The sequence below is a fragment of the Diabrotica virgifera genome, chromosome 6 (genome assembly GCF_917563875.1).
Source record: "Diabrotica virgifera virgifera chromosome 6, PGI_DIABVI_V3a".
Taxonomy (NCBI): Eukaryota; Metazoa; Arthropoda; class Insecta; order Coleoptera; family Chrysomelidae; genus Diabrotica; species Diabrotica virgifera.
This window is the reverse complement of record NC_065448.1, coordinates 162,215,338-162,239,161: the sequence shown is the minus strand read 5'-3', so window position 1 is coordinate 162,239,161 and position 23,824 is coordinate 162,215,338. Positions and strand designations below refer to the sequence as shown.

Below are 23,824 nucleotides of genomic sequence, written 5' to 3'. Positions count from 1 at the left end.
GTGTCCACCTGATGTACCGTCATGCAACTGACGCAATACTTCTGACACTTTACTTTTAGGTACAATTAACTGAAGCTTAGATTCTGTACCATCATCGTTCTCAAAGGTTCTGTACAGAAGATCATCTTTTAGTATCAGGCAATTCCATTGGCTCCAGTAGGCCTTGACTTCCGGACTACATGCACTAATGTTTTGCCAACTAGGTCTCTCACTTCGACGCATCCAATCCAATACTCTTTTTATACATGGATCATCTTCTTGGGCTTCTTGTAACTGTTGTGGCTGCCATTGCTCATTAACGACGGTAGTTCGTCTCACAGGGCAAAGCTGTTCATCTACTTTAAGCCGGTGATTACAACTTTCACTGCATGGCCGTATCGAGGAAGCATCTGTATTTGAACCAACTCTTCCAGCCCTCTTCATGCGTCTCTTCGGCATCGTGTCACGAATCACCCTCCGTACCATTTCCACCAAACGTTCATCTTTTCTCTTATCGCCTTTTTCCACGGTTATTACTCGATTGTTTCGTGAAGCTTGGCTAGCTGCTTCGTGTTCCAAGGCAATAGCAAGTGCTTCATCTAAAACTTTCGGTCTTGCTAGTCGTAAAGCTTTCTGTAGTTCATTATCTTTCAGCCCATTGACGAAGGTATCTACTGCAATTTCTTCTAAAACGCTGTCTGGCACCTCTGGATAAGCCAACCGCACCACACGAGCCACATCTGCTTCAAATTCTTGCAGATTCTCACTTGCTCGTTGACTTCTACTTCGCAGTTGTGCTTTGTATACTTGTTGTAGATGGGCATCTCCATAGCGTTTTTCTAGACGAGTGAACAAGGTCTGGTAACAATTTTCTTGACCCTTGGGAATTGACCTTAATATATCTGCAGCATCACCTCGTAAAGCAGCAGTCAAGGAAACAGCCTTTTCTTGTTCGGTCCAATGATTGGCGGTCGCAATAGCTTCAAACTGTCTAAGATATATGGACCAAGAGGACTTTCCATCAAATGGTGGTAATTTGAATCTCATATTATGCGACGTTTCGTCTCTCGGTAGTTCATCTTTCACTAAAGGATCTAACGTTGCTGCATTAACTGATGGTTGTACTTTTGTATCGGTTATCCTGCTCTCTAGCTGTTTGATCTTTTCTTCTACGGTCTCTACACTTTTCTGCATCTTATCGAATGTTCTAGAAACTTCTTCAAATTTCTCATTGTTCTGTTTACAAACTTCTTCTAGTTTTTCGTTGTTTTGCCTACAGACCTCTTTAATTATTTGAGAAGTCTCATCGAATCTTTTAGCAACATTTTCGAATTTCTCGTCGCTTTTTCTACTAACTTCTTCAAGTTTCTCGTCGCTTCTTCTACTAACTTCTTCAAGTTTCTCGTCGCTTCTTCTAGAAGTTTCATCGATCTTTTGAGAAACACTTTCAAATTTCTCGTTGTTCTGTCTACTAACTTCTTCAAGTTTCTCGTCGCTTCTTCTAGAAGTTTCATCGATCGTTTCAGAAACAGTTTTTAATTTCGATAAGATTACTTGTTCTGCTGACTGGAAGTGGAACGTCTTTGGGTCTTCTCCGTTCTTCGTGAGGACATCCTCGAGTCGTGCTTGTAGGACTATCTTGAGCCCACTGCTGTCCAGATCCCGTTCCTCGAGCTGTTCACGGAGCTGTTTTACTGTAAGTTCTTGTAGCAACATCTTTGGTCGGCACACACGTACTTTCCAAAATGTCTTTTAACAGTCTTTCCGAATACCGAACAATCAACGCACTTTAACTATTCCCGACGAATAAAGTCCAAAAGTATTTTAAAGTCTTTCCGAATACCGAACAATTAACGCACTCCGGTTGTTCCCGACGAATAAAGTTCAAAAGTCTTTTAAAGTCTCTCTGTAATTCACTTATTTATCGCACTAAGTTAACCCCACACCTGACACCAACTGTAGCGTGATTAGTGTAATTACTTCTAATTACAATAAAACTAGCGGTTCGTAATTTATATACGACTTTATTTATATAAGTTACAGACGAATTTATCTTATACACTAAACTTATTCACAAAATATGCCCGTATTTACACCCAGTTGTTATTCTGGAACAATCGACTCCCATCTCGAGCTATCGGCTTGTTCCGCCTACGTGACGTACCTTCCAGAATTCTCCGGCGAGGCCTAGCACATCCGATTACGTCATTCTCGAGGTGTTTACTGTTATACGGGGATCGGCCAAGATTTCTCTTCCGCTACAATACAATCTATCCAGTTCTATCATCCGTGTAATTACTTGGTAGGAGATGTTATCGAATATCTACCTCTACATCTAGAAATGCATCCAGTATAAACTCTGTACAAGAACATGCATGCCGCTTGTTCAGACAATCCTGCTGTTTCGTTATTGTCCCTGATGTATCGGACTTTCAACTAATATGCAAATATGCTATCCGTATCTGCCTGTCGAGCAGTTTTCCTAGAGTATTCTTCAGTACAAATGACATAAATTGCTTGCCTGTAAAATCGTACATAATTTTTATGCAGATAATTTTCCTTCTGTAGAATTTGATAAATCCTATTCGGTTTCGGTCATTGACATGTTATAAATATGTAAGTTTATTGTCATTTTGACTGTATTCTGATTTACCACTTCTGCTGCTATCCGCTAGTTTTCTCTAGAATCATTTTTAGGATTGAATGCTTAGAGATAACTTTATGTAACCTTGACATTTCTGAAGGCTATTCTATCTTCTTTCAATGCTTATTCTAGTTTTGCCCTTCTCAGTTTCTTATTATATTCAGTCAAAGCTTTGCAATAATCGTCCCACCCACCTTATCTTTTGACAAGATTACATTTTCATTTGTAAAAGATATCCACCTTTTTCGGTTGGTCCATTAATCCTCATTTATGGCTCTATCTCTCATTATTCCTCTAATTCCTTTTCCCAATCCTAATGCTGGACTTCCTCTCCTTCTTTTAAGGTGAAACAGTAGCGATCAACAGGTAGCAAAAACGGAAACGAAAATATTTTTTCGAGATATTTGGCACACGTATTCGTAATATAATAAAGAATGGCGGTACAGAGCCCAATTTGAAAAATATATTAATATGTGGAAATTACTCTGTAATTAAATACAACATTAAAAAAACGAGCCTGTACCGCCATTAAGAAGAACGAAAAAGTAAACTTTCTTCAAATAAACTTTTTATCCGATACCTAGATTTTGTGTCATTTTGGAACTACTAATGAAATAAAAAATTTTAGTAGTTCCAAAATGACACAAAATCTAGGCATCGAATAAAAAATTTTATTTGAAGAAAGTGTATTTTTTTGTTCTTCTTAATGGCGCTACAGGCTCGTTTTTTTAATATTGTATTTAATTACAGCGTAATTTCCACATATTAATATATTTTTCAAATTGGCTCTGTACCGCCATTCTTTATTATATTACGAATACGTGTGCCAAATATCTCGAAAAAATATTCAAAATTACAGCCGCAATCTTGGAACGTGTTTTTGCTACCTGTTGATCGCTACTGTTTCCTCTTAAGGCCTGTTTTGGCCATCGTTTGTCTTTTATTCGCATTACATGCCTGTACCATAAAAGTTGTTTGGATTCTATTGTATCTGCGGTATTGTAAATCTTCCTGCTCTTCTTCTTATTTCTTCATTTGCGATGTGGTCAACTGTGGATATCCGAATCGCTCTTCTACCACTGGACGTAGTCCATTTCTGCCACTTCTAGTTTGTTCTTCTCTTTCATCGTCATTGGCCAACATTCAGATCCGTATGTTAAAATTGGTTCTACAACCGATTTATAAATTGTCACTTTTGTTCGTAAACTAATTTTAGGAAACCAAATTAATGAGTTAATGTTTGTGCCATATTTCAGCTTTTTGTATTTTCTGCTGAATGTCCCGTTTCGATATTGCCTTCTTCGCACTCAAGGGCGCTGAATATTACCAGGCACGTAGCGTTTCCAGCACGTAGTGTTTAGTTTCCGAAAAATATGATTTTACTGAACGGAAACGTAATTTGTCTGACACGATACGTTCCAGATAGTGTGAATTGTTCATAAATTTAAAACCATTAAATCATATTTTTCGGAAACTAAACGCTACGTGCTGGAAACGCTACGTGCATGATAATATGCAGCGACCTTCACTGTCCCTTCTCCTTCATGTAAAATTCAGAACGTTGGTTACCAGGTGCTGTCCCTAAGCGAAAGGCCACACGGGCGATAATTTACGGCGCCGTAAGAGCAGTAAACCCATTGGTTGACTAACTCCTCCACCAATTTTAGATGAAATAGGAGTTAGTCAACCAATGCCTCGTCTGGTTTACTGCTCTTACGGCGCCGTAAATTATCACCCGTGTGGCCTTAACCTAAGGCTACGGCCAGACAAGCGACAATTTATGGAGCCGTAAAAGCAGTAAAATGAAGCGCGAAAGTAAGTCCCACGGTGAGTGTAGTGGATAGCCAGACTGAGCTGTAAAATATCGCGCAGCAACATCGAACATTCGGCGTCGTGTCGCAAACGAATGGACCTGGGTCCAAATTTGTAGCTCATCTAGCCACAACAACGACCAAAACACTGCCGCTTCGCTGCTTCATTTTACTGCTCTTACAGCACCGTAAATTATCGCTTGCCTGGCCGTAGCCTTAGTATTTAAATTCTTTGCATTTTTTTTATTATATCACTAATCGAGAGTTTTATGACTCTTTCTTCTTCCTTTATTCTAAGATATTCCGTTTTGTTAACGTTGATGGTGAGATAACAATTTTAATACATATTCTTCGGTTAACTTTAGAATCTTGTAATCCATACCTTCCTCATCGTTTGCCATAATTATTTGCTTGTCTGCACAGAAAATATTTGTTATGTATGTACTTGTTCCCAAGTTCTATAATGTTCTGAATATACTTTTTTTTATTTTGAATATAGAAACAACAATGTATTCCTCCATTTCATCTGTTATTAATTAATTTCACTTATTCACCACTTCTTGGGTTGGGTCCACAGGTACTCAATATTTGTTGTTATAAGATCTTATTAGATCGTTTCTGCCGACTTCGAAAGTTTAAACGCAGCAAATTTTGTTTAGGTAATAGAGATCGAAGTTGCCATTCATAATGCAGTTTTTTTATACAGGGAGAGGCATTGTCTTATTGATACACGAACCAAGAGAACTCGTGAAATATCAACGTCGATGACTATCAACAGCAAAAGTAACAGTAATGTCGACATAAATTATAATTACTGTTGACTTACGTAAGACAGAACCGTACCGAGATTGTTTAGGGCGTAGATAAATTCAGTGTTGGGCGTAGCAATAATATCATAGCAACAAATTATATTGCATTGAATAATTATTCTTTCTGATTATTTATATTACAGCACCTTATACCTTTACGACGTTGGCGAGAGTTTTTATGCGAAGCTCACCCCACCGTGGCGAAAAGGGGTTAATTATTCTCTTTTGCCCAATTGGACATTGAATATGAATTTGAATATTTTTGGACCACACACGACGTCCTGGGAGAAGAAGAGAAGCTTGTCCTTCGATATTAACAAATAGTGAACTTTTAGTCAACTGGTTCTACGATTTATCTGGTCTGGTTTTAAGTTACTAAAAACTCGAAAGAGTTGTGCAGAGTAGAAAAATAAAAATATTAATCGATAAAACATTTATTAACCAAACAAATACGCGAATTAACGATTAAATTGTCTTTATTATACACATTAAGTATGTTAAAAAATTAGCGAGAGAGGTATATTGCGAACGGGAGAACAACAGAGAAACACACACGAACACTTCGCCTTTCAGAGGCTGACAAAGGACTGCCGAGATTCTACTCGTATTCCTATTCTAAAACAGCATAATATTTTGTTTATTATTAAGGGTAAAAAAGCCACTTAACAAAAGAATGTCCACACATGTTTTTCTTAGTTCGCAAGGCTAGATGCTAGTCATGATACTACGACAACCTGGTTGTCGTAGTATCATGAATGCTAGTAGCAACCACATGTGCGTTTTATCTTTTGTGCCTAACACAACACTTAAAAACAAAATTCTTAAATCTTACTAGCAAATGGTACATATTGTCCCAACAAATTTCAAAGCGATATTTGTACATAAATTCGAACCAATTTAACTGTTGGTTTCACAACGGACGTCGAAGCTGATGACTTAATTTATTATTCTTCCTTTTTCAGCTTCTCCTTGTGTTCTATAAAAGACGTCGGAGATATGTACTTGCAGTTAGTTTATTAGTTTTATTCATTCCATCCATGTATTCCTATCCTTTGATACATGTTTTCATCACTTCTGTTGATTCTATGCTTTTCTTTCAGATATCATATTTCTGCTGTGCCCACTATATCTGAAAGAAAAGCAGCCTACTGTTTTCTTGGTTACTTTCTCTATGTTTTTATTCCTGTTTCCTCGTAAACTATTTTGAGTAATATATTGTTACGTTTTTCTGTGGGTTCAGAGATTAAGTGAAGCAAACGTGGTTTAACTAACTTTATTTTAATTTCAAAAACCACTAAATTACAAATATTCTTCTTCTTCATGTGTCTCATCTTTTAAGGACATTGGCGATCATCATGGTCCATTTTTTTGTCTGCAGCAGGTCTGAAATGTTCTACTGTTGTTTTTCTTCTCCACTGATTTAAAACTTCCAACCAGGACGTCCGTCGTCTCCTATGTCCTCTTTTTTCTTCCACTTTTCCTGATATAACCAATCGCACCAACTCGTATTTTTCATTTATTAGTATGTGACCAATGTAGCTCATTTTTCTTTCCTTCATAGTGTTAAGTAATTCTATTTCTTTTTTCATCTTTCTTAATGGTTCCGCTTTTGTTACCTGTTGTGTCCATGATATTTTCTACAACCTTTGATAACACTACATCTCAAAGCTGGCAGGTCTTTTTTCAGTTGCGTAAAGGACAGAGAATACGTAACATCTTAATACTCTAGTTCTAATTTATATTCCTAGCTTTCCATTACATAACACTGATTTATTTTATTGAAAGTGCTTCTGGCCATCTCAATACGTTGTTTTATTTCAAGGCTGTGGTCCCATTGTTCATTAGTTCACATTTCAAATAATTGTATCTGGGTACTTTCTCTAACTCTTTTCCTTTAAAGTAGATTCTTTCGTCACAGTATATAGAGGTTCCACAGTAAAACCACTCCTCTGTCGGCGCTTTGATCTCAAGAAGTAATACCGGCAATACGCAATTGGGAATTCTCCAGTGGTGGATGCGGGTTTTCCCTGTTAAAAGCCGTACGTTTCTATGAGAATAGCAATGCGAGAGTGGGGCAAAAGCGACTAAGAACATTGCGCGGTCGCCATGCGCGACTACAGATTTTACTTCCAATTTTTCGGAGAGTGGTTCTACTGTCCCTCTTTATACTGTGGTTTTGTTTTCAACCTTGTTCTTACTGACAATCGTGATGTTTGTTTTCTTTGTGTTTAGAGCCATGCCATACCTCTCGCAATACTGCGTAGTGCGATCGACCAAAATTTGCAGCCTTCTCTGCTGTCTGCAAAGAGTATTGTATTGTCTGCATATCGTAAGATTATTCGCTATTGTCCCGGTAATTGATATATTATGCCTTCATTGATGTCTTCTCGTGTCTCTTTTAACATCTCTTCTGGGCACATATTAAAAGTAGAGTGGATAGTACACATCCTTGTCGCACTCCTCTTCTTATTGGAGCATCTTTAGATTTTTGTTGGATCTTCTTCAATTATGGCTTTCTGATATCGATATAAATTTGTAATGATTCTCAAATCCTGATCATCCATTTCTGTATTCCGTAATATTATGTTTGCAAGCCCTCTGTGTCGAAGGCTTTCTCAAAGTCAACCAGACATATGAATACGCCACAGTTGACATTTCGACACCTTTCTATGAGTGTTGGTATAGTAAATAATGCCCTCTAATGCCAAAGACTTTTCTAAATCCCAGTTGGTTTCCTGATATGCTAGCGTCTAGCATAAAACTTTTAAATTATGGTTCATCAAACTGATCAGCCTATATTCCTCAAAGGACGGCTTCCTCAAACTCAGGTTGTGGAGAGGTTTGGTACTTAATCTTTCCAAAATGTTTCCTGAAGCGATCGTAGCAACTGCAAAGGGCAATAATGCTTTGGATATCGTGTTTGCTTCTTGTTGAGGGTCATTCTTGTGCTTCTTGGTGAGTGCAGTGCAACTCCTGAGAATGAAATTACATGTCAAAGGAAACTAACTTTTTCTCGGAAGTAAATGCCCACTTCTGGGCATTTACTTGTTGGTGAGCGTTCATAAGTTTGGTGAAAACTTCTTTAAAATTAGAAAGTGGTTCATCAAAATCCCTTCCGATGGTCGTGATATCATCTAGGTATACCAGACAGGGTTTCCAAGTAAGTCCACTAATAGTAGGGGAGGAAAGTATGCAAAATTTGCAGTTACTCGAGCGTTATGGGGACCTATTGGGTTGTGAAGATTATGTCCTAAAAGCAAAAAAGTTAAGTTAAGTTTTCCATAAAGTGGGAGACTTTCCATGTTTTAATTTAGTTTTCCATTTCGAACAATCGTTTTTTCCGATTATAACGCTATCTATCAATAATTCGAAAAAATGTCTCACTTATTTTTACGCAAGGAATCCAAATCTGCAATAAAAAATGAGGGCTCCTATCCTATTTAAGATTTTAAGTAACCCCACACCCCACCCCTGGAGGGTCGTGTTTGGTGTCATTCGATTGATCTTTCAAAACAATTGAATACGCGTATTTCTCAGTTTTTCGATCTGATGTTCATTTCACGAAATATCGCGGGGTTCGTATTTAAAATTTTTAATTTACCCCCACCGATCTCCGTGGGGTTGATGTTTGGTATCATTCCATAGATTTTTGAAAAATATTAAACACGTATTTTTTAGTTTTTCGATCTGACGTTCATTTCGCGAAATATTCGCTTTTTTTGTGAAACTTTGTGACTCAGCCATTTCCTTACGCCCGGCTCAAATCGTCAGATTTTTGACATATACACTGTTTTGCATGGACTTATACCTGGACAGAGTTAACAAAAACCCTCAAGGTCACTTGCAGCGCATTAACGAACGTTTGTCGTGTCTTCTCTTGGCGGTTGCAGATAACTCGGTTTTACTGTAACTTACCTTACCTTGGGCCGGTTTTTCATTGATCGGTTAACCTACTTATTTTTCGGTCACCGAAATATTGATGGTTAATCAGTTTTTCAGTACTAGATTAGCGTTTAAACCCGTTTAAGTTGACCAAGATTTTAACCGATACCCATTAGATATTAGATGGTTTAACTCCGAATTTTTTGGTTACGCTTGCGCATAGATGCAGTGAATGTATCAGAGTCGAATTTGTTTATTTTGAGAATTGCCTAACAGAAGAGATTAGTTAGATTATGTTATTTTGTTTTTATCGCGGGAAATATTCTATTTTTTTACCCCTTTATTATAAGGAAATTATTACATACTATTGTTATATCGTTATTATATAGGGAGAAAGGAATTATAAGGAAGTTTATTATTTAAAGATATCATAACTGTAACAGGTATGTTTACGCATAGCTACTGTAACAGGATTTAATGCATGATTCCTTTAAAAAGATAATTATACAATTGTCTCTACAGCAAAATAATTATTTACCCAATAGTTGAACTTCTTATTTCCTGGCCAATCTGTTCCTAATAGCAATACCACCGTGGTCTTTGACAAGCGAAATCGACAAAAAAAGTCTAAATCGTCCCAGTAATTGTAAATAGTCTCTTCTGTTATAAAACCGAGGTAGATATTATGATTCAAATGAAGATTTAAATAATTTTTTTAATTTGGTTACGAAATTGTTTTTATTATTCTGTCAAATTTATCATAATTTCTCGAATTGCACATGCGCAAGTGCAATTACTGCAACCAGGGCCGCATTGAGGAATGAGCGGGCCCCGGTAAAAAGTGAAGGGCGCTAAGTGAAGGGCGCTAAGTGGAGAGCGAAAAAAATTGTTTAATTTTTATAGAAATAAAATTATTTATAATAGGTAAATGATAAAAAACCTTTTAAATATAAATTTTATTAAATTTTGGTTATATTTATAATAGTGAAAATATTTATAATACAGGTGCTTTAGAAGGTTTTCTAATTAGCAAAAATGTCTCTAATTTTCGAAAAATTGCATGATTTTGCCAAATCATTCTCAATTCACAAAGTTTGTATATCGCTCTCAAATGAAAAATTTTATCTATCAATTCTTCACTAATGTCTTCTTTATAAAACTCGCGCAATACATACCTATATCAATTTTTTTCTTAATATTGTCGTCATCTTCATCTCGGAATATCCATAAAATGTTAAATAGCGAATGAATTTTATTTTCCGCATTAAATCTTCTGTTTAAATTGCTTATTATATGACAATATTAAATATTTCCCAGCGAAATATTGCGCCGGGCTCAAAATTATCAGTCGCATCACTACCAGGCCTAGGCAAGCCATAAAAAAATCTCACAGGCTTTTTGCGCCGTTTTTCTTTATTTGATGTAAATTCTGGATTTATTCCATAATTGCTGGTAACTAATTTAGATTCTTCTGACTTTTTGTAAATCTTCTAGAAGCTCTGATATATTTTTAATCTCCATATCCATACCATAGTTTTATCTGACTGCACTGTAGTATTTGACTCCTGTGATTTATTGCTGTTAAAATTTTAAACCAAATCGATTAAAGGTCATAATATAAAATATAGCCGAATATTAATTAAACGCATTATGGACATAAAGCGAAGAGCAAAAAAAACGGGAAAAATGACGTCTTTGGTCGGGTCGACGCCGGTCCCCTTACATCGCCGGGCCCCGGTAAAATGTACCGGCTGTACCGCCCTCTCGGCGGCCCTGACTGCAACCAACATAAGAAAAAAAGTGGTTAGCTAACCGAGATTTTTTTAATCAAGTTTAAAGCACTGAAAAACGCCAGGGTGGTTAAAATATTGGTTAAAAGTTAAACTAGGTTAGCTAACCAAAATTTTAACCAGTCACTGAAAAACTGGGCCTTAATCTAACGATTTCGAGTTTTTCTAAGGATATATTTTTTTGGGACCCTCCCTGTATGGTAAAGGTACATTTACAAAGTACAAGGTTTCTCCTCATGTGATAATCTGATGCAAGAATCCCTGCTTGGGCTCCCCTCCCATAAGTACTAACTCCATTAATCGTTCAAAGATGACGACTACTATATTGGTTTATCGGAGCGTTTGCAGACCGAAATCGTAAAGAAAAGGCCTCATTTGTTATAGAAAAAAGATTGGCATTTAATCAAGACAATGCACCGTGTCACAAGTCGATGAAAATGATGGCAAAAATGCACGAAGTGGGCTTTCGTACCCATCGTGTAGTCCAGGTCTGGCTTCCAGCGAATTCTACCTTTTTTGATTTTTTCTATCTAAAAAATGCTCAGTGTCAATAGATATCGCTCCTTTGAGGAAGTAATCGTCGAAACTGAGCCCAAAGCACGCAAAATAGAATTCTATTTTGCTGCATTCACAAAATAGAATTTCATAATGGGAGAATCGACGGTTGCTAGGCAACGTGAGGTCACTAAAATAGAATTCTATTCTGCGTGCTCCCACTAGTGAACACTCTTGAAAGCAAAATATGTATATGTCGCATAACAAGGGCAACGTTGAAAAATTAGAAAAGCGTTGGATAAATTGTATTGCCTCTAAAAGAGATTATTTTGATTAACGAGGAATAATTTTTGCAAAGAAATTGGGGTTTACTTATTAGGGTCGGGATCATTGCAACGTAATAGTCGCGCTCCTAAAATATTAAAGGGTCCTTTTCAAATGAACACTATCGTGTATTGACTGAATATCGATTTTGTTCTGTCCCATTTCTCCTTTTGTCGTTTTTTTCGTGTCTTATTATCATGTAATTCGAAAAAATACAAGGATAGATTTGGTCGATGAAAAGATAATATATATCGAGTGTAAGAAGAAAAGATACTTATATAAAAAGCATTGCAATTAAATTATTTACCACAGCAAATTAAAGAACCTGCAAAAGTATATATGTCGCTATATCTATATATCAACACTAGTCCTTAAGAATTAATAGCAGAAAATTGGCAACTTTCCATACCATTTAATTGTTGCTATTAAACGTAAATTACCTCAGTACCGTTTTGTAACCGAATCGTAATTGTTAATTAAAGCCTAAATCACTTAAAGTTGAATTTAAAATAAAAATAAATTAATATAATTATTTTAACTAGCTTACAACCTCAAAACAATTTCAAATCAAAAACAAGACTCCGACGTACCAATTAAAGGCGTAATTACATGTACCATCGCACAGACTGCCTTTATCAACAAAAATGTATGCAGTTTCGAGGCTATTACTGATACTTAACATTCCTGTATATAACGTATTAGCCAACCTTGAACAATGGAGTGATCGAATGCATTGTGCATCTTGGCTACGCTTTAAAAAAATTTTATATTGTTAATTATTAGGCCTGGATCCCGCGTACAAAAAAAAGTTATTAATAGCAAACGGAAAATTTGTTAATAGCTTAACAGTGTCTAGTCGGATAGACTTTGATGTATGGGAACACTGGAACAGGGGAAGTTTTAATTGTGGAACGTGATGGTAATTGTGGAACTTATCATCCTGACAAATTTATGATTGTGAAAACTAGCAGGTTGTTTTTTAAGGGGCTATCCTAGTGTAAAAGTACGAAATTCATATACTATTTGGGGAATTTTTAAAATAAAAGTACTTACCAATTGTTTTGATGAGCATTTATTAAAAATGTACATGTAAAACAATTTTCATAAAAATTATTGAAAATTAAAGATTTTTGCACCATCTACTGGCACCGTGAAAATAAAAACATGGCCCGACTGCTGCAGTGATTGGGACTTATAGAGATCCTGAAACATAAAATTTTAAAGTGATTATTGAAATATAAGTACTTATTTTTTCCTATACCATGACTAGGATTTTTGAAAAATATTAAAATTTGGAAAAATGATGAAGTGTTGAATTTTTTTTTAAATTAGCTAAAACATTTTCAGTTTCAAAAACCGCCAAATTGACATTTTTTATCCGATCAAAAAACCCTCAGTTGATGGTATAGAAAATAACTAATATTTCAATAATAACTTTAAAATTTTATGTTTCAGGATCTTTATTATTCGCAATCACTGCAGCAGTGGAGCTATGTTTTTATTTTCACGGTGCCAGTAGATGGCGCATAAATCGTTTAATTTTCAATATTTTTTTATAAAAATTTTTTAGATGTACATACTTCTTTTTATAATAAATGCTCATGCAAATTTTCAAAACAATTGTTACAGTACTTTTTATTTTAGAAATTCCCAAAAAAAGTATATGAATTTTGTAATTTTACACTAGGATAGCTCCTTAAGTTTATTCAATAGCAAATTTTATATTATACAGGGTGTCCCGAAAAGATTGGTCATAAATTATACCACACATTCTGGGGTCAAAAATAGTTCGATTGTACCTAACTTACCTTAGTACAAATGTGCTCATAAAAAAAGTTACAGCCCTTTGAAGTTACAAAATGAAAATCGATTTTTTTCAATAATATGTCGAAAACTATTAGAGATTTTTTATTGAAAATGGGCATGTATCATTCTTATGGCAGGAACATCTTAAAACAAAATTATAGTGAAATTTTTCCACCCCATAAAAATTGTATGGGGGGTTTGTTCCCTTAAACCCCATCAAACTTTTGTGTACGTTCCAATTAATTCATTATTGTGGAACCATTAGTTAACCACAATGTTTTTAAAACTTTTTTGCCTCTCAGTATTTTTTCGATAAGGCAGTTTTTATCGAGATGCGGCTTCTTTTTTAATATGTCTACATAAAAAATTTATGGGGGTTTTGTTCCTTTAAACCCCCAAATGTTTGTGTACGTTCCAATTTAAACTATTATTTTGGTACCATTAGTTAAACCCAGTTTTTTTAAAACTTTTTTGCCTCTTAGTCTTTTTTTAATAAGTCACTTTTTATCGAGATATGGCTTCTTTTTCAAAATATAGCTAAAAATGTAAATTATAAATACATTTTCAGATTATTAACAGGTCTCTATAATCGTACTTAACCATATACAAATATGTGGTGGATTCGACAAATATTCAAAATATCTCGATAAACAGTGGCTTATCGAAAAAGTACTAGGAGGCAAAAAAGTTTTAAAAACATTGTGTTTCACTAATGGTGCCACAATAATAATTTAATTGGAACGTACACAAAAGTTTGGGGGGGTTTAAGGGAACAAAACCCCCATAAAATTTTTATGGGGTGCACAAATTTCACTTTAATTTTTATTTAAGATGTTGCTGCCATAAGAATGCCACATATCCATTTTCAATAAAAAATCTCTAAGAGTTTTCGATATATGAAAAAAAATCGATTTTCATTTTGTAACTTCAAAAAGGGCTGTAACTTTTTTGTGTGCACTATTGTATACAGGGTGTTTCATTAATAATTGTCCATATAGTAACTGGAGAAACCTTAGCACAAAATAAGAAGATTTAGCCTAAAACACTTAAATAAAATGTTGTTCCTTACTGAGTTACAGGGTGTTTTTTCTTAAAATTTAAAAATTATTTTTGCTCAGCATTTTAAAACTATTCTACGTATCCTTTTCATACTTGGCATGAAGTATAAGTACTGTATAAACTACTAAATTATGTTAAACAAACGTTTGTGGCTATTACCAGAGGCGTACGACGGGGGAAAGTGGATGGTTGACCCTTTCCAAATTCTACGCCACTGGCGAAATTGCTATTTTAGTTCAATTTTTGGATTGTCCAATACTTTCTATGAAAATAATATACTCTTCATTCGTAACGATAAAGTCATTAGTTTTCGAGATCTTTGAAGTTAAAAATGAAACGACACGGTTATTTTGAATAATGTATTGTGTCGCTTCATTTTTATTTTCAAATATCTCGAAAATTAATCAGTTTATAGTTACGAATGAAGAGTATATTATTTACATAAAAAGTATTGCAAAATCAAAAAATTACACGAAAATAGCAATTTTGTCAGTGGCGTAGAATTTGGGAAGGGTCAACCAGCCACTATCCCCTGTCGTACGCCTCTGGTAGTAGCTAGAAACGTTTATTTATCTTACTTTAGTAGTGTGTACAGTACCTACACTTTCTGCCAAGTATGATAAGGATACGCCAAATAGTTTAAAAGTAGTGGGTACAAATAATTTTTAAATTTTAATCATAATATGAATCATATTATCATAAATTATTAATCAAAAGAACTGTGCCGTTTCATATTTAACTTCAAATATCTCGAAAATTAATGACTTTATCGTTACCAATGAAGAGTATATTATTTACGTAGAAAGTATTAGAGAATCTAAAAATGGCACTAAAATAGTAATTCCTCCAGTGGCGTGGAATTTGAGAAGGGTTAACCATTCACCATCCCCTGTCGTACACCTCTGGTAGTAGCTAGAAACGTTTGTTTATCATAATTTAGTAGTGTGTATAGTAGTTGCACTTTCTGCCAAGTATGAAAAGGATACGTCGAATAGTTTTAAAATGCTGAGCAAAAATAATTTTTAATATTTTAGATAAAACACCCTGTAACTCAGTAAGGAACCACATTTTATTTAAGTGTTTTAGGTTAAATCTTCGTATTTTGTGCTATGGTTTCTCCGGTTACTATATGGACAATTATTAATGAAACACCCTGTATAGGTAAGTAAGGTTCAATCAATCTATTTTTGACCCCAGAATCTGTGGTATAATTTTTGACCAATCTTTTCGGGACACCCTGTATATGAAAAAAATGTTTGTCCGACATATATGTTGGGCATTTTAATAAGTCCGACAGATAGAACATGTGAAATGGCTGGAATTATGTTGGTAATAAATAGCAGTCTGATTTTTGCATGAGAGTTTAATGAACAGGTAACAAATCAATTGGAAGTTCCATCCGCCAAAATACATGGGACGTTTTTGTAGTCTGACGTTAGAAACCTGTAACCTGTTCCACAATTAAAACTTCCCCTGTTCCCGTACATCAAAGTATGTCCAACTAGACACCCTTAAGCTATTAGCAAATTTTCAGCTTGCTATCAATAAACTTTTTTTGGTACACGGGATCCAGGCCTATATTGCGTGATGCTCAGTTAAGGCTATGGGTACATAATTCGCAAATATTTTACGTGTATCCCTACTTTTTCTGTCTTTACACGGCAAATTACGTGTAGTAAAATTCACACTGGTGTGGATATGTAAACATTACTAGAATGTCATTCTACTTGAAAATGTCATAATTAATTTAAAGAGATGGCTTTTGAATGTTCTTGGATAACTGTTATTTTTATAATTGCAAATTATTAATTCAGTTAATAAATGTGATAATTTTTTCACTAACTATGTTTTCAGTGATTGTAATAATTTATTTGTACAACAAAAACTAATAATCAATCGAGAAAAGAGGAAAAGTGTTAAAGTGATTTTTTAATAATATGTTGTTATTTTGGAACGCTTACAATTTTGAACATCTCTAACAACAAAATACTTGGATCACAGGATATATCTGATGTATTCTCTGCTTGGATCTTTCACAAATAATACACAATAAATAACTTTTTATTAAGTTCACGTCTTAAATCAATTATTTATCAAATACACTATATATCAATAATATTTAATCAATTTCTCAAAATATTCCCGATGCAATGTCAAATATTTAAAATTGTCACTGATTGTCAGTGTCTGACTGACAATATATGCTGACAATATTATATTCGGTTGAGTGCGTTGTAAGACAAAGACAGATTTGGAAAATATTACCACGGCATTGTGTTCATTTTTTTCAAATCCTGAAAAAACCAATAAATATTTTTGAAAAATTTAAACGCAGAATGAAAGACTATTCTTTTTCTCATGATCATCTTTCAGTGCGTCACAGTTTTTCGATTTCTCTCTAACGCATTAAATTGTATGTGACAGAAAAAAAGGCACGTCTGTGAATACTTTGGTAATTATTATAGTTCGGTGATTATTCTAGTTGTCGATAGATGGCGCCATAATCAAAAAAGAATTATTTATTAAATAAAATAATAATATTATCAATATAATCTGTACAATTTATAAGACTATACAAATGAAAGAAAATACCATTTTATAAATGCAATAGACACAATTGATTTGGTTTTATTCCAAATTGAAAATAAAATTTGACAACTGTCAGATTTAACTAAAATGTCACGTTAGAATAAATGTCATAAATGTGTATTATCACGGACTTACCTTTTTTTCTATAATTTGTGACGCACTGAAAAATGTTCATGAAGAGGAGAATAAATTATTACCGAGGGCCGAAAGTCCCTTAGAATAAATAAAAAGTTTATTTTGAATGAGATATTTGAATTTAAAAATCACACTAAATTTTCTCTTAGTTTTTTCACCCCTGTAACTTATTAAAATAAACATTGTAGAAGTTCTCAGGGACTTTCGGCCCTCGCTAATAACGTAATCTTTCATTCTGCGTTTAAATTTTTCCAAAATACTTATTAGTTTTCTCAGGATTTGAAAAAAATGAATCCCCATTTGAATAGCATTGCAGCCGAAAATACTTTCCGATCCTCTTAACAAAACCTTCGACAAATCATTATAATAACGAATATGGGATAAATTATATAGTGTCGGTGAATAAAAGAAGAAATAAAACGGTTGATCAGTGAAGTGGGATAATTATGCTTTCACAATAGCATTATTCAGACTTTAATGCCTGTTTGCACCAACAAATCTTAAGCTCCAGCTTAGCCCAACTCAGCTTATAGATAGGGCCGCTTTAAGTATCACATACGCTGCACCATAATTTACGACTATTTTCAATGCAATCCACGTGGAAATCCATTATGGCAAGCTGAAAATTGATCTAAGGCTCGATGGTTCAACGCGTAAGTTTCGTAAGCAGAGCTTAAAGCACGTCTTAAGCTTAAGATCTGTTGGTGCAACCAGGCATAAATTTAGTTTCTGACATGAAGGGCTCGGGGCAATAAGCGACCTAAGCCACATTTTTTGAAATTTGAAGATTTTAGTAAAACAGGCCCTGTAACAATGGTCTCAAGCCACCAGCGAAGTTTTACGGCTATTGGGCAATAAATGTGGGCACCAGGCTATAATGACCTTGTTGCCGATTTGCAAAATCATGGAAAATTTTTAAGCAAGAACGTCATAAGCCACAGTAAAATCAACATGGCGACACATGATCGGAGAGTGTTGAAAGAAAAACAATTATTTTATAAGGAAAAATACAGTAGTTCTGGTTCGGATTTTGACTCTGACGATTCTGTAAAGGATCGAGAATATTCTTCGCATACGAGTTCCAGTGAAAGTTATGAATCTTCTCCGAAAAAGGTAAGTAAACATTTTAGTGGCTTGAGACCTTCTTGCTGTAGGATATGTGGCTTGTGTCTTTATAAGTTATAATAACATTAAATTTACTTTTTTAGTAAAACGTAGCTCCAAATAACCTGTTTTAAAATTTTTTATTGATAAAGAGCCATTAACACTAATATTCTATTTAAATTCGTTTGTCAATAACACGTTTTAAGACCAAAAAAGTATTTTATTTAGTAGGTGGCTTGGTCCCTTCTTGGTTCGATAGCGAACACCCAAATTCCATATTCATTAAACACACCCTAAATGGAGCGTTTGATGAAGTAAATGTTGGTAAGAGGGTTGTAAAGTTTGGTGACAACAAAAAGCTTAAAAAATATACATATGGAGGACCAATAATACTGAACATCAAAAAAATTCAGGATATAAAGAAACTTTTACAATATATTCCTCTCACAAACCAACAGTTTTATCTCAGTATTATTGGAATCAGTACAAGTAACATTGAATAAGACTATAACCAAGTTGATGAAGCAGAGGAAGTAGACAGGGATGATGAAACCGATTTTTTTAATAAAAAATAATATTGTAGGTATATTCTTGATTTTAGAATGGTTCATTTTGTTATTTTCAAAAAGGTCATAAGCCACATTTATTTGTTTAATATATTTTTTCTTATAAGATGCAGTGTTATTTTGTATCTGTCTTTAAAAAAATATATTTAAGAATTTATTATGCATGTAAGGAATTAAGGTAAACATTATAAAATATAAAAATGTGATTTCAGGATTTTGTCAAAAACTTGATTTACTCAAAACTTTTCAAATGAGGCTTAGGTCCCTTATTGCCCCGACCCCTTCATGTATAAACATATTCTATCTATTGTTAGAGTCAATTGTGTCTATATTTACAAAAGTAAAAAATCTAAATGATTTAACTTTATGGTTTAAAAATTGAACAGATGGAAGGCTTCATGTAGGGATTTTCCCATCAGTATCTTCATTTGGTCTGCACATCGTTTTGGAGATCTTCCTTTGGTCTTCGGCCATCTATCTTACCTTCTACTACCAATAGTTCCATGATCCCCGTTCTTCTGGCTATATGGCCGAAGTAATGTAGGTATGCTCGATCTACTTTCTTAATAACCTATCTTTTATATAGTACCCTTCCATAATTGACAGGTTAGTTCTTAGACCATTACGGATCTGTTTTGAGGTGGATATGAGAGATGGCATTCTAATTTTTGCAGAAAATGTTGTATGATAACTTCAATAATAATAATAATTTACTTATTCTCGCCCTAAAATAGGTCGGGAATATTAATAAAAAAAATTAAAATATAAAAATTATTAAAACATCGTTTTCTCTACTTGTCTTGCTTATATGTGCCTTTAAAATGGTTCATTTGGAGAAATGAAGTAAAATAGCGATAATTGAATTTTCTGTAATATTGGACTGGTGAAAAATGTTTTAATTTATAAGCCTTTACATATTCGATGTTTTTCAGCCACTTAGATTGAAGGTAGAAGCTTCATAATTCGTCCAAAAAATCTTTATAACATAGTAAAATAGTACCTAGGTACACGAAATTTCATTAAAATCGAATTAATAGTTTTCGCATAGTCTTGCAATCTAAATAAAAAAAATCAATTTTTTTAAATCTTTCACAACAAAAATTAGACCATATAGAAGTTTGCCAATTTTTTACATATAAAAAAGCACTCCATCAATCCCACGTGCTTTATAGAATTGAAATCGGGAGCCTTGCGCGACTTGAGCTTGAGGAACTCCGCCGCCGAAGCAAGTTCCTCCCGAGAGAAGGGTACACCTCGCTCCGCATTCACGTCCCTCCGCACGCCATGACAAGTTCCGGGCGGGAATAACTCTCTTACAACTTTAAGCTTCTCTTCCAGCGGCATGTCGTACGGACGATACGATGTAAAATGCTTCATTACAATTTTATACCCGTCCCCCCAGAGGTGCTCATCCAACTTGCTACACAGATCCCTCCAGTGCTTCTTCTTCTCAGCTTGGATCGCCCTATTCAGATCCTTCTTCCGAGCTTTATACTCTCTCTCTTTCTCTTTCGCTACTTCTTCCTGTCTTCTACTCCTCGCTCTTGTCATTTGTCGGCGTAGCGTGATGCACTCTCTTCTCAGTCTTTCAATGTCATCACTCCACCAGTAAGGCATCCTGCTGGCATGCAAATTAGCACATTGCTCTTTCTACTGTCACTCAACGCGGATTTCATAACTCGTTCGAGACTTTCCACCGTAGGTGGTTGGTCCTGGACGCCTTGCACCTTCCACTGCACTCTCTCTTCGTATACATCCCAGTCTACCTGACGGCTTCCGTAACTACCCGGCTCGCGCGCCGAGAACCCGACTATCGCGAAGCCGATAAATCTGTGGTTTGTCCCAGTGTAATCCGGTAACACAGCCCAATCTTTCACGCATCGCGCTGTCGCCTGCGTAGCGCATGTGACGTCGATGTATGTTCCAGAATCATCTCTCACAAACGTAGGCTCCAGACCTGTGTTCAGCACAACCAGGTTAATAGCACCCACATACTCCATCATCACTTGGCCTCGGGTGTCGGTGATCGGCGAACCTCAAGCCGCGGATTTCGCGTTGAAGTGACTGAGCACCACACATCCGTCACTCACTACTCTCTTTCTTCACCTCTTCCATTATTTCATTCATTTTCCATTCGAAGTCATTCACTGCTATATATAAATTGAGCGGCCGTGGAGTAACGGCAATACCGCTGGCCTCATACGCCAGTGCACGTGGGTTCGAGCCCTGCCAAAAACCATTTTCATTTCCAATAATGACACGAGCCGTCTCACCGTGCCTCGGAGAGCACGTAAAGCCGTCGGTCCCCCTGGGCTAGTGTACATCGGCACTAGTTACTTGAAACAGGGTTAAAGATGTAATTGGCGCCGGAACTATCCGAAAGGATCTCCCCGGCAAAAATGCCATACGATATTATTATTATACTGCTATATTTGGCGAGATATAGCCGCAAATGACTTTTAAAAGTGAGTTGCCCACATGCCTAAAGAGAAAGGTATTTGCTCAGTGCGTCATCCCAGTCTTGACGTACGGATCAGAAACACTTACCTTAACTAAAGCCTCGGCTACCAAACTAAGAGTCACGCAGAGAAGAATGGAGCGGTCAATGTTAGGAATAACTCTGCGAGACAAAATCAGAAACAAAGAAATCAGAAGAACAAAGGTGACTGACGTAATCGAAAGGATAGCCAGGTTGAAGTGGAGATGTGCAGGACACATAGCCAGAATGACAGATGGGCGATGGACAAAGAGGTTATTAGAATGGAGGCCAAGAGAAGACAAGAGAAGCGTCGGTCGACCGCCTACAAGATGGGCTGACGACTTAAGAAAGCTAAATAAAAACTGGATGAGAGCGGCGCAGGATAGATGGGGTTGGAAACGAGAAGAAGAGGCCTATGTTCAGCAGTGGAATTTTGAGGCTGGATGAAGCAGCAAATGAGACTCACTCTCTCCAGCCTTTCACACAGGAAGCCCATGCGGGCTTCGATCTCTCTCACTCTTAACTTAGGATTCCGGATCCATACAGCAACGATTCCGGACCAAAGTAGGGTTTGGTTCCGACGCCACGAGAATGTCAAACATTCCCTCAGTGGCGGAAGCAACGGCTAGGTCGTGTGCCAATCTCGCCGTACCCACGTTGGTCTGGCTGGAGAACCCTCAACTCAAGATACCGATTTTTATTCGCCATCTCGGGCAGAGAGCTCACATCTACCGTACCAGGTATAGAATTTTTGCCTGGTGATCCAGGCAAATTTAGTGTCCACACCTCCTTGTCGTAAAAAACAATAAACCCAATTTAGTAGTAGCTTCAACCCATTATCATAAAAACATAGAAACCGCTTCCGAGGTGGAAATGAAATCGAAATACCTAAACATCATGTCTTCAGACTTGTTTTTCATTTTCACCTTTTACTTCAATTTGTTTTTTTAAGATAGAAATCAGATATGTAATATGAATTTTAAAATATTTAACTTCTTGGGTTTTAGGCTACTACTGTTCGCTGTGATTAATATGGTATGCCTTGTGCCTTGATTTAAATGCATTTTTATGGACATTTTTTATATTCTTATTTTTATTGATATTATAGCAACCAAACACTTTTCCAAGACCTTTTTAACTACTTAGTTTAAATAAAATAATAAAATAGGAGTTTTGATTGATTTCCAAATATAGAAATTAGTCACCGAAGTTCAATAAACCGTCCACCTGAATGTCGTCAAGGTTCCACGCCTCTTCCATAATTAAAACAACGCCAACGAATCTAGAACTAATAGATTTGTGTTGTTTTGTTAATGATTGCACGATACAGGTACATGTAAGTCACCACTTGCATGACCAAAACAATAGCAAGTTTGCGGAAAAAGACGGAATGCGAAATCGGTGGGTATGGGTCAACAGTCTCAACAATCGCTAACTTAGATTAGTCGCTCGTTGTTTGCGTTGCATAGTTTTCGAGATTTTTCAGTTAGATTAGCAATTTGGTTTGGTGCAATATATACAGTGCTGAAAAAAAAGTGTGTATTACTTTTATAGGTAAGCATTTCACAAAATTATTTCTTAAATATTATTGATTCTCGTATGAAAAGTACAAGCATGTAAGAAATTCGAAGGAAGCAAAGCTGACCCTAAGGGCCAGCTAGGTCACCGTGGTCTTTTCAGTTCTGATGGATTCTGTTCCAAAAATACAAAGAAAAATTTTTTTATGTATTTTTGGCTGCTGATTACGAATTTCGAACAATTCAATCCGAGTGGTCAAACAGTTATTGGTATAAGCAATTTATTTGTTTACAAGGCTCTAGCTCGAAACCCTTCATCATCAACAAAGCCGTTAAATCCTAGTGGATTATGGCAATGCAGGGGCATATAGTAATCCTTTTTTCCTTGTGGATTATTCCTGTTTGGTTTATTTTCTTAGATCTATATGTGCCTTTGCAGCGTTGCTGCAAATTTCCAATCTTTTCTGTTTCTGCATCTTGTCTTCTAGTCTTTTATTTTTATTATTTTTATGTCTTCCTCTAGGTATCTAGTTCCACCATCTTATCCTGGGTGTTCCTCTTTTTCTTGGTCCCAGGGGTGTACAGTTCGTGATTCTTTTCATCATTTTTGTAGGTGCTCTTCTCATTATGTGGCCTGCTCATTCTAGTCGTCTTACTTTTATGTATCTTACTATGTTCTCTCCTCCTCCTCCCATTTATTGTTGAATTTCTTTATTGGTCTTCATTTCTGTTTTTCCGTCGCTTGTTCTTTTTGGTCCCAATATTGATCTCATTATTTTTCTTTCTGCTATTCTTAGATCTTCGTCTTTTTTTGTCAGCGTTGTGGTTTCCATTG

The 23,824-nt window shown here is 35.6% G+C and overlaps 1 protein-coding gene across 3 annotated transcripts in view; it reads left to right on the top strand.

Annotated features, from left to right (window-relative positions):
• LOC126886409 (PTB domain-containing adapter protein ced-6) overlaps positions 1-23,824 on the top strand; it is a 299,658-nt gene that overhangs the window by 180,162 nt on the left and 95,672 nt on the right. Inside the window, exon 1 of one of the 3 annotated variants that reach the window (XM_050653346.1) lies at positions 23,007-23,026. The exons of the other annotated variants lie outside the window; for them this stretch is intronic. The gene's annotated coding sequence lies outside the window, so the exon portion shown is untranslated. Of the gene's footprint in view, positions 1-23,006; positions 23,027-23,824 lie in introns of those variants that run through there. 3 annotated transcript variants of the gene reach the window in all.